This window comes from Empidonax traillii, unplaced genomic scaffold (genome assembly GCF_003031625.1).
Source record: "Empidonax traillii isolate 1590-97213 ecotype Southwest subspecies unplaced genomic scaffold, ASM303162v1 scaffold517:size446157, whole genome shotgun sequence".
Lineage (NCBI taxonomy): Eukaryota > Metazoa > Chordata > Aves > Passeriformes > Tyrannidae > Empidonax > Empidonax traillii.
This window is the reverse complement of record NW_020955710.1, coordinates 275,638-292,547: the sequence shown is the minus strand read 5'-3', so window position 1 is coordinate 292,547 and position 16,910 is coordinate 275,638. Positions and strand designations below refer to the sequence as shown.

Genomic DNA, 16,910 nt, shown 5'->3' with positions numbered 1-16,910 from the left:
ACACCGACTGACAGCACGCTCCCTTAAAAGGCCATCCGATCCTGATTTACAGGCTTGAAGCAGCAGGGAATTTCCTAGATGGAAATATCTGCCAGGGAAACGTCAATCACGTCCGCCGTCACTCGGTGGGCACAGCAGTTCCATGTGCTCTGCACAGCAAACGGGCCTTACACGGCCACAGAGTGCAGCAAGGTCTGTCTCCAGCAATCCCTGAGCACTACCAGAGGCTTCGAGGAAACTTGGCTGAGCAGATTACAGATAACCACGCACCACGGGACTCAGCTGCACACCACGGGGTCCCCTCACCTTCCTGCCTGTTCACCTGTTCATCGATTCTGTACTGAAGGCAAGTGAAATGTCTCTGCAAGTCTTTCCCAGGAGAGTGTTCCAACCCAAACCATTCAGCACGGAGGCAGTGGAGGTAGGGCAAGAGACACACTGGCTTTCGAGTTTCACTTGGAAATTTATTTAAGAAAAAAGGGAGCGAGGAAGGACATGTCCCAAGGAGGAACCGAAGTGCAAGTAGAACATAAAATTAACTCAAACATGGAGGCTCCATGAACAGTCTGACTCTCCCACTGCCAGTTTCTTCCAGCACCCGAGCGGTGGTGGCTCAGTGGAACTTTCCATCACCCTGTCCAAGTATTTGTCTGCTCCTGCATCCTGATTTAATCTGTAATCCTGATTACCAGGGATGGGGGAGAAGGAGAGGTTCAGCATTACCCCACGGGAGCCTCTGGCTCAGATGTTTGACAATCTCATTTCAAGACATGGTTTATGTGATGGAATTTATCTGCACTCCTCTGTCCACTGCTCTCCAACCTGTCCTTACCGATCCCTCACCCACCCCTCAGCTTTGGGGGGGCTGCCAGAGCCTCTGCAGACCCCTGGACTGCTGTGGCAGAGCCTCCAGACCTGGCTCCAGGGTGCTGCCTCCCAGAGAGGAGCAGAGCAAACCCAGCACCTGTCAGCCCACCTGGACTGGGGTCGATGGGCACCAAGGAGCAGTTCAGTAAATCTGGGAAAGAAGTTAACAAGAGAGGACACCTCCCAGTGAGGGGAGTCTGGTGCTGGGCATCCATCCATCTGGGCTGGGGCCAAGTCTGCCCCATTCACCCGAATGACTGTGGGGTAGTTCACTGCCTGGCCTTGAAGCCACCCCCATTTCTACCTCTCTTCCAGGCCCATTGGTCCAGAGATGCCAGCAGTTACCATCGCATCCCCAGCGGTTGCTATGGTTACAGGAAAGCTGCTGCATCCCTCCATGCAGCATCCTGCCTCGCCCAAGGTCCTCAAAGCAACCAGCCACCCTGGAGGACATCCTCAAGAGTCCTGCTCGCTTGGAGGGAGGCTCTGAAGTCCCCTCACAGCAAATCTGTTTCCTCCTTCCCTTTTCCCCAGCAGAGAGGCATCCTCCCAAGAGGCAGAGCTCAGCAGCTCTCGCTGCAGAGCACAAAGGCTCACACAGGGCACAGAGTACACTCAAATTTCCAGAGAAAATGAAGCCCGAGGAGCTGTTTCATACAGAGAAACCAGTTACTGACTTGTTACATGGAGAGTTACTGGGAGATGCGAGAGTACACCGGGGAAGCATCACTCAGTGCATTGGCCCAAATCCCAGTGGGAAACACAGCTCACACTTTGCATGTACTTTTCCCTGTGAACATGGCACTGGATGCAGATGGAGACAGAAGGCAGTGTCAGATGAACCTTCAGCCTGAGCAGCCCCCTCTTCCTCCTCCAGGGCCCTGCTTCAGACATGCTGGCCTGGTCAGGGCACATGGATAAGGCCACATGTAGCACAAACACAGGCAGGGATCCCATCAGGCACACGGTTTGCAGGCAGGTTTTATGGAGCAATGGGTTTGGCTTCTGCAGGCAGCTGCCCCTAGAGACCCCGTAGCAGCATCCCCCTGGGGGAGCCCCCCATGTGTGCAGGGGGGCAAGGCACAGGGCTCCCCATGCCCAGGGACAGGGCAGGCTCACTCCTCCACCACAGGAACACAGCCCACAGGATGTGTGAACCCCGACTCTGCCGAGCCACGATGGAGTCTGGACCGGGAATTGGTGCTTTGTTTTCTACCAAAATTCTGTAGCAGTAATTATCCCTGTTTTAACACAAAATAGTCATCAGTTCCTCCTTTCCTCCTCTTCTCCCATCAACTAAGAGATGGGAAGACAGCACCTCTGGCTCATGACTCATCACAGTCCTTCAGGGCTGGAGCCGGTGCGGTGGGTGATCACCCGGATGTTTCCACAGGCAGTGTCACTGGGACAGGCATGGACAGCTGGCCGGGCTGCAGACAGAGCACCACAGTGCTCAGGTCACCAGAAAGTCACACTCACCACAGCAGAAGCTCACTCTGAGACCATTAATGAGTGCTAACTAGAAGTGGCCATTCAGCCTGTCAGCACCTTCCCATCCATCACCAGAAGCCTGGGCTAACACTGCTGCAGCCTCCAGACTGTCTCTGGTTACAAATACACTGGTCAGGACTGCTCATTTCTTTTTATCCCACCTCTCTTTTTTCTGTGCACAAGCATATATATAGAAATATATATATATATATAAAATCAAGAGAAGGGTTCATTCCAAAGTACTTGCCCCTCTCCAGCAGAGATGCACCACCACAACTGCACAACCAACCTGGACAGCTCCCAGCAGATCCTCACCCAGCCTCGTGCCTACGTGTGGGGGACGCTGGTAGGGCCAGAAAGCTGTGGCACTGCCTGGCTCCTACCTGTGGCCACAAGCACAGGTACAACATCAGAGGGAGATGGGGCAGATGCATGGGGCAGAAACTGCCCCTGAGAGAGAAGCTGCCAGACAGTTCATGAAGCGCTCAGGCAATGGCTATCCCACATCCAGCACTTTTTCTGCCAAAGCACCAGCCTTTTAAAAGGTCTTTGGCACTATCCTGAAATTGAGGATATCTGACAATATCCTAAAATCTGGGATGGAAATAGAAACAAATCTGAAAACCTCCCAGTAACTTTGGATGAGCACATGTGCATGCCGAGCAGCATTCCATGCCGGTGTCTACAGGGCATCTGCCTGGTTGGAACATTCCAAGCAGCTGGCACCCTGTTCCATTATTTTGCCCAGAGCACGCCCTGTTTTTACAGGCTGTTCTGTGTTGTGATGTAGCTCATCCCGCATCCCAAGGTGCCAAGCTCTCCTTCTCACCACCAGCACCAGGCATCACGGGATCTTGGGGAAAGGAAATCCACTCACGTCTCTGTTTCAAGAACAAGAACAGCAAGGAGGTAACAAAGGACTTGCACATATGGGTAACCAATATCTAATCTAGAAATTTTTTATGCAGTCCATGAAAAAAAAGTCCATTTTAATTAAATACTTTTATTTTACCCACTGCTGAGCACTAAATTAAACTGCTTCAGCATTAATATATAAAACCATTACTCCGTGCATGCATAAGTGAGTTTATGCACGTGTCTGTATATAAAAACTATACAACTGAGAACTGCTTAAAATGCAAATAACAGATGATAAAGCCTCCATCCTGACTGTATTAAATCCTGACTTAGGATGCTGTATTTGATTCTCGGTCGCTTAAAACTATTGTAAACGCAATGAAGTCAATGGAGCTAGTAATAATTTACATCCGTGGAAAATCTGGACCTTTGATTTTTACGTACTAACTACTGGCAAGAACTGAAAAACAAGCAACAAAAATCCAGTCTGCAACATGGGGCCAGATGTTATTTTTCTTCTTTTGCAGTAATAGCTCAAAAATACCAAATTTAAAACAGAACTTTAAGAAAGGCTTGTCCTGGGACAGATCTTGGAGCTACATTAGCTTTCAGCCCTGAAACTTAAGGTTTGAGGCCCCTGTTTACACATTCATGTTCAATCTGTGAAATACTACAGATTGCACCAAAATTTAAAGCATGTGCTGATAACTATTTGTCCCAATCTTCTTCATCATCAAGCTTACTCCCTCTACCCTTCTGGCATCACAGAGAGGCTTTAAAATGGGATAATGACCCATCCCTGGAAGAGTTCAAGGTCAGGTTGGACGGGGGCTTGGAGCAATATTGTCCAGCAGAAGATGGTCCTGCCTGTGGCAGGGGTGCAGCTTTGAGGTCCATTGTGCCCTGAGACACCTCTCCTTGGCCATGAAAGCCCTGCTTGTGAGAGACAAGGGTTCTGGTCCAAGGGAGCCCCCCATCCCGCAGAGCTGCGAGCCCTCGGCACGTGCCGGAGGCGGTGAGTGCAGTCCGTGCTCTCTCCCACCAGCCATTCCAGCCTGATGTCACAGGACACCCAGATTTTCTAATCCTTATTTTAGAATGCAAATAAAAGGCAATGCCTCCCACCCCTAGCATCCTTCCCAAACCCAAAGGAGTAACTCCCTGAGCCGTGTGGAACCTCACAAAACCCGAGAATCCTTCAAAATACTTCATATTTACACACACACACACTCCTGAAGTTGCCCTTTGAAGTAGCACAAACTCAGAGAAAACCACATGAGCTAGAGAACCTGCGACAGCTAGGACTGAATTTCTGTTTCCATCCCAGGCCACCCTTCTCAGTGTCTTATAACTATCAAACACTCTCCTCCAGAGCTGATGTTTCCCACAGCCCTACTGCACTCCCCCCTCCATTTCCTTCCTCCTCTGGAATCAGAGCTTAACACCTCTATCCATCATTTAGGCTGGGAAAGATACTGTCCTTCAGGTGCTCTGAGCAGAAACCTTGCCCTCTGTCCCAGTACTAGGATCAACAGGCACCAAGACAAATATCTTCATTCCCAAATTTCTTGGTACTGAAAGTCTAAAATTTTTAACAACCAAAAACTTACAGTAGCATAGATTTTCCCAGGGAGAATTATGACATTTTACAAAAATGCAGCAATATATTTTTAACTGTTAAGTGGACAACTTGCATTTACCGTGAGAGAAGAACAACTGAGGTGTGTAAAAAAAATAAACTATTCTGGTATCTGGCCAATCTAGAACATCTACATGTGGTAGACACTCACTGTTACTACAGCTGTGAGCTACCATCTGTAGCCCAGTGATGTCCCTAAGCAGCCAGTGTCACCAAACTGACTCTTCCCAGCTGCCAACCCAAACCCTGACAGCAGAGCTGCTTTCCAGGCTCAGCATGTGAAAATTCAAGCACATTTTCTTCCAAAAGAAAGGAAGAAATTTGACTTGACAAATTTTTTTTCACCTCCTCCTTAGACATTCAGGTCTCAGGCCTCGTGGAAGACTTGTCAGATCACCAACACGATGCACGGAGGCAGCCTGGCATCCTCAGGTGTCAGAGGAGTAAAACCCAGTTCAGAAAGGTACAACCTGATATTTATTCACATCTGAAGTCATGCTTTGCTTCCTAACATCTTTTAAATGCAAGAGCATTTCAATATTTGGAAGCAACTGATCCTTTTCAGTATTTTAAACCTCTCTGTGGCCTTTTCCACAACACACCATACCAAAGCAGTAGCCCAAGCTTGCTAAAAGGTCAAGGAAGCAAGTATCATTCCTCTAGGCACAAAGAACAAAAAAAAAAAAAACACAACCAAAGAAAAAAGCCAAAATAAACCCCCACACTCAGAAAGATTCTGGTCATTTTAAAGTTACTTCAGAGGGGGAAAAAATAATCATAAAGAAAGACACAAGGTTCCCCCACTCCACTACTGTTATTCTAAACGTGGGTTCTTCCTACATAACTGTAGTAGATGGTTGGTGAAGTACCGGGGAAAGTATTTTCCCCCTCTTTGTGCTGAGGAATGTTGACAGTTGCTACCTGCAATTTTTTTCCAGAGATGAAGTAGGCAGATCCTTTAGAGATGATGTAATTAAGAGGTGACTGACAGGCTGCAGGTAGGTCATTTCCTGACAGTCCAAATGAGGACTGGAAAGAGAATGGAGATCAGCAGCCGGCACACTACCTGAGCCCCCCTTACACATTACAGCTTTTGGAGACTATCTCCCTCCCACTCCCTCGCACAGCACTCCAAAACCTCAACAGCTGAGCAGCCCATCACGAGCAAAACACTGTGAAACACAAGAGTTTAAGGTTTGGCTTTCGGCAAATCTACTTTACCGTGAGGCTTCCCTGCAGGCAGAGGGGCAGGGATGAGAAGGGGGGAAAAAGCACAGAATGACCTGAACCAAAGGACCTCCCCGAGGTATCCCATGTGGATCTTGTGGGTACTGCAGCTGTGTGCTCCCTACCACTGTCCTGCTAAATTCCCCCAGCCAGCCACTCCCTGTCCAGCACTCTCCCTCTTTCAGGTTTGGCCAGGAAAGCTCACTGGCAGCCTAAAGCAAAACACTGACTCGATAAATGGGATGCCAGGGAGAGCTCCCATGCAAATGGGGCCACACTTCTGAGTGGCTCTCAAACAATGTCCTCCTGTGGCTTTGACAGCAGAAGGTGTATGTTCCTTGTTCCCTACCGGATCATTCCTTTTTTCCTCTCCCATTGTCATCATTTCTCAAGATGTTAACGTGATTCTTGGGTAGCAACAGTCAATTATCCTTTGGTGTTCTTTACTCCATGCCCAGCATGACACACAAATCTTCCCTGAACACTCTGCGAGCCCTCACTGCAGAGCCAGCCTGTGACAATCCAGCAATTCCCACCAGAAACAACAATTACAACGGGAACAGGCTAATCACAAGCATCACCAACTTAGCAAACGAGTCCCCTAAGTCCTACTGATGCACACCTCGGCCATGTTGTGACACAGAGGGCTGAGGGCAGTGCTCACCAGCCGGGAGCCAAGGGGTCTAATGAGGTTCTTTTCTATTAGAACAAGCAGTGGTTTAATTACAGCTGCTTGATCCATGTGCAATGAAGTATTCTGCACAAACAGGCAGCAGCTCTCCGAGGAGGGCACTCTGAGCAGGAGCTCAGCACCTCTCCTCTGCTGGCAGACCGCGGGGCCAATGCTGGTCTCGGACTCTGGGGTTTACTTTGTTGTTTTCCCACTTCGCCCCCCTTCCTTTTCTAATTATTTTGTTTCATCGATGCGAGAGAACACACCAAGTATGAAGTGGGATATAGCACTGCCACCTCTTGATTTTAATCACACGAGCTTGTATTATTTTTCTCCCCAAAGCTCCGGCTCCTGGAGTTGCACACATAATCACATGGGAATGCTGGCAAAATTTCAGCAAAAAGAACGCAACTGGCCTCCTGTGTGCGCCCAGGGGGCCCTATTTTCCAGGGAACTGCACGATTTTGGTTCAGAGTTTGTAAGTACCCAGCCAAAAGCAGTTGTTCTGAGTTTCCCCTTTGGCACACTGCCCAGGTAAAGCCCTGCTGTCAGAACACAGCAGGTTCTGCCTCAGAGGGAGGTGTTCAGGTACCTGCTCACCTGTACTGCAACATAACTCAGCCACGTGTGAGCTGCTGGCCCCTTAGATGACTGAAAAGTCATGACTGACCACGTCTTACTGCCAAGAGATCCTGCAGTGCAACAGTCCCAAAGATCCTGCAAAACCCAGCCCAGAAAGCAAATCCCAAGCCCCGAGAGAATCCAGAATGCAGCACAGAAAAGGGAAATCACCTGCAGCATTTCCAATGAATGAAGCCAGCAGGCTCTGGGGGAACTCCAAACCCAAGGGCCGCCTTTCACAGCCCCCTTAGCCAGAGATGCAGTTGTCAGGGCACCCAGTCCAGCCAAAACCACTGGCTAATGGCACGTGCCACCCAACCCTAGCACCTGGTGCCATCAAGAGAACGTCTCTCCTTCCAGGCTGCAGGAAGGGGGAACCAGCACAGAAACCCAGATGAAATAAGCATGTTTTTATTTTTATTTCTGAGGTTTTAACCCCAACATCACAGTTTTCTGACACTTTGGGTCTCGAGTTGACAAACAAACAGAAGCAGAGCGTGGGAGCAGAAGTTCAAACAAATTTCTGTCAAATTCACCCCAATTTATGGCTCAGGGAGAGAACAACATCTTTTTTTCTATTCCTTGAGGACATTTTGTATCTAAACTAACAACAATTTATTTTTCTAACATTCCCACGAGTGAAAGCAAGGTTTGGCAACTTGCAAGGCAGAAACAAATTTTTACTTTTCATTTTGCTAGGATAAAATTAATTTTGCTTCAGGGAAGGTGACTTTTTTAATTGGATTTAGAGTCAGAGAAGGAGGGGTAAAAAAAAAAGGAAAACAAAACAAACCAAAAATCACTCTTCATACAGCATACTATATATGCTTCTGAAGAAGGCCTTCTGAAATTCCACAGTGGTGAGCAAGAGAAATCTCACTCTCTCTGCCCACTGCTACTTCCAGCACCTTTTCACACAAATTACAGATGAATTTTTTTTTTCTATGTCTTCCCATTTCCCATCCACAGGCCCATCCCACTAAAGCAACCCCCAGGCTTGTAATGATACAGAGGCAAAAAGCAGAAGGATGGTGAGACAGCAAGGCCTGGCACTGCACCTCTAGGTCCAACAGCTGAGAAGTCCGCAGTGATGGAGGAGTCACCATAACCCTCCACACCCAGGTATCAAGGCTCCACTAAAATCACGAGCACATCTTACCCACAGCCAATTTCTGTGTCTTCCGCGCTTGAGTTCTCCTCTTAACACCCCTGTTTCTGGCTCACAAGCCCACCTCAGACTGTGCTACAACTCCGGGGCCTGCCAGACCCTCGAGCCACTGCCACAACCTCTGAGGCAGCTTGATCTGACAGTCCACCAAGAGACCACACACAGCCCACAGAACCATCAGCAGCTCTCCGGACATCATTCCAGGCAGGACAACCCAGGAGAACTCAGACCACGTGCAAAAGTCATCGTGCAAAGAGAGGAGAGAATGTGTGAGGGGAAAGAGATGAGAAAGCACAGCTTCACCCGAGGGGATTTGGGTTTGTGGGCTAAGGTTTGCGGTTCAGCGCCAAAAGGGCTCCAAAGAAAGGACCAGCAAGCAGCCTGGAAGGGTTACCTGATCCACAGCCAAGCACTACAAATTACATTATCATAAGCTGTGAGTCACTGGAGAAATATTGATAAAAGGGAAAGCTGCTTTTGAAATCAGATGAGGAAATGTAAAAAATAATTGCATAAAAACTTCTTTGGCTGTTTAATTTAAACACTTTTGTGCCTGGGGCTCTAAATGAATATACCGAGCTCTTTTCGTTCCTGCAGCAATCACGTATTTCCTGCTATTACTGATAATGACTTTAAAACAGCACACTTAAGTAGGGCTGTAGCTTTATTTTCAGCCTTTCCGAGGTGGGAGTGGAAGTGATAACACCAGGGGAGGATGGTGATGACAGCTCATCAGGGGAAGCATATGTCAGTCTGGAGAGGAGCTAATGAGGGCTGGCACCAGGACCTCCCACAGCAATTTCTAGACACATTATGTCCCATCCTGACAGAGCCCAGGAGCTTGTCACCTTCGTGACAGCGAACAAACCTAGTCTGAATGGACAGTAACCTTCAGAGTTTCTCCAGTGCAATTGTGAATTTGAATTTGGTAGCACAGGGACCTGACCCAAAGCTCAGTGTTAAACCATCTTAATCCTTCTTGTTGGCTTCCAGCAGGTGACTCACATTTCTGAACAGGACTGGTTGGGTAAATGACACTTTGCCCAAAATAACACAATTCTCCCTTTTTCCTCATAACCTTTTGCATGAGCTAAACCCTAGCCCAAAAATCACAAGTGTTTAACAATATCACTGTTTTTGTGAATAAACCTTGTCCAACCTTTTGTCCATCTCTAGTTCCACACACCTTCACATGGATACCATGAGGACAAGGGGACAGCAGGAGAGGCCAGAAGAGCATCTGCTGTGTGACAGCACTGTCAGACACTGCCACGAGGAGCCACCAGGATCCAAGAGGGATAGGACAAGCAGGTATGATGGCAGAGTTGGACAATCAGGAATCCAGAGACAAGAGATCAGAGGCTCTTCAGAAAAGAAAGCAGGCTGCTCTGTTTTCTGCTTCCACAGGCACTCAACACAACCAAAGCCAGCCACAGGACCAGACCAGAGCCCACAGTGAGCATTTCTCAACAAAAGGACACAAAAAAAAATGTTTTAGGTTGAATTCAGTCCATCCATTTCACCCCATTTCTACCATTTTTGTTTCAAATCAAAAAGGAGCAAAACCCCACTATCTGGGGCAGTTCTGATGATAAAATGCTACTAGATAGGCCCCAGGATAAACCATTGCAAAATAAGAATAGCAGTTAGCGAATGTCATGGCAGGCACTCAAATGAGCCTGCAAACACCCATACAGCTAAAGAACAGAGATCTTCCCTTCAGCACGTAAAGGTACCTTTACTGCCAACTGAGTACAAAAGCCAAGCATTGCAAAAAAACACAAAACATTTCAACATCAGGCATTTTGTTTCCCTCCCCCAGCAAATGAGGTGAAACTGCTTTTCTAAAACACCCACTTCTGCCTAGCTGTAGGTGTTTACACAGGTTCATCTGAGAAGCGAGCAGGGAAAAAACCCCCGAGTCTTTCCAGGCAGCGTTTCCCTCCCGACACCTGCCCAAGGGAAGGAGGAGCACCCGAGCGCCAACTCACACGGGCCTGGCCCTGCAGGGATGCTGAGCAGTTTAAGCTCTGCTGATTCCCAAGTCACAAGAGCCTGGAGGCCCTGGTTCTGCACCACCTGTGCGTTATGCTCAGCAACAGCACAATTTTGGCCATATCGCTCCAGTTTCCTCGAGCAGCACTGTGTAGGCAAGCACTTAGAGAAGGCAAAGACAGACATGCCTGGTGAAAACCCCTGCCTCCCGACTGCTGTGACACTATTTGGGGTCCCATCCAGCAGCAGCACAGCTGAGGGAAGGAGTGTGCTGCCCTGGGGGCTGCGGGATCCAGCCTTCCAATCAGCTTTGTTTGCCAACAACAGCTATTGGTGCCAGGGCTGTACAAGGATTTGAACCACCCTAGCCCTGTCCACACCTTTAAACATAAAAGCTTCTGTTAGGAACTGTGCTGAAGGTCTCCTCATCCTCACCTGCTGGGATGATGGTCAAGCTTGCCTTAGACTGGACCGAGCTAGCAGCTCCACTGTCAGGTGCCACGTCATCTCAGTGGCTGTTTCTCACTGCACATCAGGAGGGAGCAGTGGGATGAAGTTGTATGGGCTCATGACTGGTGGCCTGCTTTGTGCTGGAAGCCTGGCATCACTCTGAGTTGCACGGAAAACAGAAAATTCCAAAATTCTCCTCAAAGCACAACTAAGACCCCTCTGCTCTCTCACGCTGTATGACCACAGATGGCACAAACAGCACTGGGAACAAGCTCTTTACAGAACCCCTTCTTACCAGCTCTGTTCCTCACTTCAGTTCGCTGAGCAGCACAACTGATGCATCCTGCAGGTGCCCTACAGCCCACTGGGCACAACAGGTGACCCCCACAGACACTGCAGTAGTGTCCCCCTCCTGTTCCAACCAAGGCAACCCAACACCTCTGACTGCCATCCAGACGGACATTAACTATTGACATTTATGGTAACGGTCCAAATGAAATGCACAAAGCAACACACAGAACCCTAAACTCTGTCACTTTCACTTCCTTTTCTACAGTACTTGGAATCAGTTTCTGTTACAGAATGTATTCTGTTGTCATGCCACGACAATCCGGAGAAGAAACAGTAATTTTGCCTCAGCATTTCTGCTTTCTCTCTCCTGAGAAAACACATTGTACTCAGTAATATTTTTCTACCTCCTGGAGAAGGCGGGGAAAAAAAACCCACACCACAAATAAAATGCCACAGGCTTCCTACAGACCTCTGTTTGGGGAAGGCAGGCACTGAGGTACCGAGCGCAGCGGGGGAAAGATCTCTGCAGATGCTGATGTGAGGCTGTAAGCCTGGATCTGTACCACAGTGGAGTTATGCAAATGAGTAAAAATTGAGTAAGAAGAATTTTTGTACCAGTTTTTGCTGTTTAAAAAAGACTATAATCATCCATCTGTCCAGAAATGTTATTAAGGATTATAGCAGAGGAAAAATTATAGCAGAGAAGTGCAGCCAGAACTGTGTTAGAATTTCTCTTGGGGCACATAACCTACATAAGTCCCGAAGAACAGAGAAAAACCCTTCCCTCCTCTCCCCAAAACTTGAGGATATGCAAGCTCTGCTGCGAAAAGCAGTGTTTATGGACTTAAAAAAATCAGTAAGTGCGCTGTACAGGTGCTATGAACACAGCTGTCTGGAGGTGAGGAAGCCACCCGCAGGCCCGAGGAGCTGGAGGCCCCTTCCATTCCTACCTGGCTCAGTGCAGTTCCTGACGTAGGGCTGCCCCCCGCCCTCAGGGACGTTCGTCGTGTTCTGCTCCCATGCTTGCAGTAGCTGTCTCCCACTCCACTTGTCACTGCCTTCCACAGAATAGCTCAGGGCATCATAACCTAAAGGAAAAGAGCAGTAGATACATGAGGAAAGGCAACTCCTGACTCCGTTCCTGAACACCTGAGGCAGCCACAATATTTGCATGTCAAAAAACCCAGGATCCTTCAGTATTGAAAGAGTGGAGTTTCTAACCCTACTGGTAAGGGAACTGCCATCAGCTCCCCATCCCACGGGAGCCAGATGCATTCCTCCACAACCTGGACAGTTCATACCAGAAGAGCATCTATGGTTTCACAAGAGTTGTAAGCATCAATCAGTTAAAAACTGGAGTACTAGCCACTGTTTTGGTTAAAAAGCAAACCAAAATCAAACGACAACAAAAACCCCCACAAAACATCACACACAACACCTCAACTTACAGCACACATTCCCCTGCTGTTAGGGACCAGCAAAACTGAGTCAGGGACCAGCTGGATTTTGCACACACTTCTACAACATTGAAGCCATTTCTGCTCAGGATTACGGCCAATTTGGTGCTGCACGAGGCCTCAGCAACACTGTGGTTGACACACAGCTAGGCAGGCTCCTTCGTGAATGACTAAACCACTGCACAGGTGTTGGGAAAGCCGTGCCCAGCGGAGCCCGGGGCTGCTGGGGACAGCAAGGGCTCGGTGTGGCAGCCGTGCGGCGGCACCACAAGACCCAGGCAGGGGAGCAATCGCTGCTCCCCACTCACATTTTGTAATAATGGTCTGAACAGCTGATCATCAAAGTGATCAGCAGGGACCCACGGCCATACCTGGTGCCCAAGCCTGATGACAAGGGTGGGAATGCTCCTGGGGAGGCTGGCTGTGGGCACGACACAGCTCTCCAGCACATTAGGAAGCCTTGATTTACCAGCGTGAAATCTGCAGCCTCCTTCAGGTTCTGCTCACGCAGCACAAAGCAGCTGACGGAAATCTCTCTGTGAGTCACGCTGGTTCTCAACACAGGTCTCAGCGAACCCAACTGCACCGTTACTCCCACCCAGCACCACCTCACCAAAGCCAGAGTACGCCTCCGGCTCACCTTCACAGCCTCCCTGCCTCCTGTCACCAGAAACATCCACAAACACGAGGGGCATTACTGGGTCTCACTACTCCTGACTCTCCCCTTCAGCTTTGCCCTGGTGCTGCTAAGTGAAGCTCTGTTTTAGCAATGTCAACAAAACCAGCTGGCTGATTTCCACGATACTCTTGGGCAGCCCTGGACATGCCACATCTGCCTAAGTCAGCTGGATGCACACGCTTATGGGTCAGTTCCATGCATCCTATGCCAGTTCAGATTCAAGAGAGGAAGAAAAAAACTTTTCTTTTTTTTTTTTTTTTTTTTTTTAAGCCAGAAGGCATCCACTTTGAGCAGGCACAGACACCAAATCAGCAACAGAGACCTTGAGCCCCTCTAATAACCAACAGCATTTGAGCGGGATTTCCACCCACCCATCTCCTTCCCACCAAGCAGAACGTGGACTTGCTCACAAGGACTTCTGAACTACTCCTCGTTTTGTCCAGCACTTTGCAGATTGAAAGCAAAAACTGAGATTCAAATCTTGGGGCAATGTCTCAGAGGGTAACTAAGGACAGAGGAAAAGGTTCTCTGCAGGTCCCAACCCTTTCGTTAGGTTTCCTGGCACATGCCAAGGAGAAAGGTGACCAGCCTGAGACTTGTCTCTCCTGCCCAGATCATGATCTGCTCAGGCAGCTCCATGTCACACTACCAGTGAGGAGGTAACACTTGGGAAGGGGCTGCCTGGAAATATGCATCCCAGGCCACCAGCAGTGCCTGGGACCAGCACTCCCACACAGATCATCAGGAGTCATCAGGGTGCACATTTGGTGGAAGAGCCACAGCTGCACTGACAGCCTGAAGCACCCTGTTTTCTAAGCAAAAAAAAAAACACTTAACTTGGTCAACTACATGTCATCATTTGAAGCTTCAGATACTTGGTCCTTACTATGCTCTACTAACGTTAGGGAAGGGAGTTTGCTGTCAGCTTGGTCTGTAAGCACCAGTAAGTTCAAGCTGACGGAAGTGGACTGCGTTTCCCAGAAGGAGCACAAGCCACAGTGCAGCACCAGGCATCTCCCGTAACAACAAACATTCTGGTCATCTGAGCAAAGCAGTTTCAGTTCCACATACAAGCTGCTTTCAAAGCAGAGAAACTCTTCTCCAAGCAGCTGATGCTTCACTGGGTGTCACCGCACAGAGAAATGGCACAAGGGAGAACGCAAGGACTGCGACGGCCCCCGGGCTCTGGCACAACCTCTCCTGCTCCCTCCATTTCATCCCGGATGGCAAACTCTTCTGAGCAAGGGGTAAAGAAGAAGAAAGTCATTTAAGGTGACTTTGGAAGGGGAAAAGCTTAATTTGGCAATAGAAGTGTTTATAAAGGCTACATCCAGCACCGACAAAAATCAGCATAAAGAGCAGCAGAGCTGGTTCACAGCTGAGCTCGATGGGATGGCTGTGACTTACACCAGGAAAAGCTCTGATCTGGTACCTCCAGGTCTGAGCAGAGCCAGCTGTCCCACAGCAGGATGTGCAGCTTACTGCCCCCAAAATCCTGCCTAAGATATCTCCACTCTAAAACACATTCCGCTCAACAGAGCAATAGAAAATAGAAGCTAGAGATGAAAGGAGATGCTTTTTCAAAGGTTTGGCCTTCCAAGGATTTCCCTGTGAAGACAGGGACACATCAAAATTTTAACCTTGCTAACAAGGACACATCATGACTTGTAACAGGAGTGCCTGTGGTGTGGTGGAGGCAGCTCGAGGGCTGCCCTGTGGCACCAGCTGTGCTCTCACCTACCCATCCAGAAAACAACTCAGAAAGCTGGACTTGTGTGGAATTTGGCAGATTCAGTGAAAGAGGAGCTGACTCTGCAGTTCAACCCCTCACACATGGCTGCCTATACAGCAGGGACCTCACCTGTCCCCCTGGACACGGGGCACCATGGATTTGGCCTGGCAGCATCTCTCCCTGCCTCAGGTGCTGGCACAAGGCACACGTACCGGGAACACCACCTTGGCCGCAGCATCCCACAGCAGGGCTGTCAGGAGCCCAGGCCACCACCACAACCGTGGCCAAACTCCTGTTCCCAAGGAAAAGTTACAAAAAGAAAGCCAAGAGTTTTCTTTCTCAAATGCAGTCATTCAGGATTGGATGACTTTTAATGGGAAACACAACAAAGACTCTTTCATTTCCTCAGCAGAGGTAAAGACTGCTAAACATCCCACATTAGCTATACTGCCGTTTTGGGCAGGCCAGATTGAACACTTGTACTAAAGTTCTAGCTGCTGGCTTTATACTGAAATACTGTGACAGCCTCTCAAACTTTGCAACAATAAAGAATTTTTCTTAAAGTGCTGTACCATAGCGTATTTCAAAGTGAATGAAGTATTTTTTTAAGCACTGAACGTTGCCACAAGGTATTTTCCACAACTCCAATTACCCAGCACCAGTTTTACATTACACTCAGAACCCGGGTTCTGGAGAGCTTTACTTGCGCTTCCTCCCAGAGATATTCCCATGGACAAGTAGAACATGAGTCATTTTTCCCTGTATTTGTGCCTGCTCCGCATTTCATAACAGAACTAAGACAATGCAGACGGTGCGTTTCCAGTGTCCACATCTCTTTACAGAAGACAGGGAGCACACGAGAGTGTGTTTGCTGGGAACTCCTGTCCCTGCCAAGCTGGGGTGGCAGTCTGGTGAGAACAGCCTCTCCAGCAACATTGCTGATCTGTTCCACTTACGATCAAGAAAATGAAATAGAGTGGAAAGAACAACTGATCAGATTGCTCACAACTCCTGAAAACGCTGTGTGTGTGTGTGACCCAGATCTCCACGTGGGAACTCAGGAGCTCCTTACGCTATTCCAGATGGCTTTAGCTGGAGTTTACAACTCGCAGCACTGCAGAAACACAGCCAAACACATCCTGGCTGTGCTTCCCAGCGCAAAGAACGCTACAACGCTATACAACATCCCCGTGTTCCCCAACTGCACTCTGATCTCACAAGCGCCTTTATTTTCAGCATCAAGGCACAGGAACCCCAATAAGCCAGAGGGGCAGCAGGACCTTGGAGCAGACATCCAGTCTGTACTGGGGACAAAGCAGGCTGGCGTGGAGCTGGGGGTCCCCCTGCCCTCCCACAGGACAGATGGCACAGCTGGGTAGCACACCCGAGCCAGCCAAATGAGACCAGAGCACCCAAAGCCACCGCTGGGAGAGGCACAGAAACTCACTGACCACAGGGGAGGGCTCGGCCCAACAACACCAAGGGGCAGAAAGGCAGCCGAGAGGGAAGGCGCTCATGGAGCAGCAAAGTGGAGTGGGAAGAGTGATGGGCTGGGGGCTGGCCCAATCAAGGGGACAGCTCTGTCACCACTGCCTTTCCCTGGTATACTGCACTGCTGCACAGGGTTCCACAGAGCTGGCAGGTATCCTCAGCTCTCACTGACAATAAACTACTTTCTATGCAAACTGCTGGCTGGAGCCAAAAACAGCACAGCTTTTCCGAAATATGCTTGCCCTTCCTCCTCCCTCATCTGTCCCTTTTA

The 16,910-nt window shown here is 49.0% G+C and overlaps 1 protein-coding gene across 2 annotated transcripts in view; it reads right to left on the bottom strand.

The window, feature by feature from the left end:
* The window catches only part of SLC24A3 (solute carrier family 24 member 3), a 105,015-nt gene that overhangs the window by 72,355 nt on the left and 15,750 nt on the right, over window positions 1–16,910 (bottom strand). For both annotated transcript variants that reach the window (XM_027896837.1, XM_027896838.1), the window contains exon 2: window positions 12,231–12,368. The gene's annotated coding sequence lies outside the window, so the exon portion shown is untranslated. The remainder of the gene's footprint in view (window positions 1–12,230; window positions 12,369–16,910) is intronic.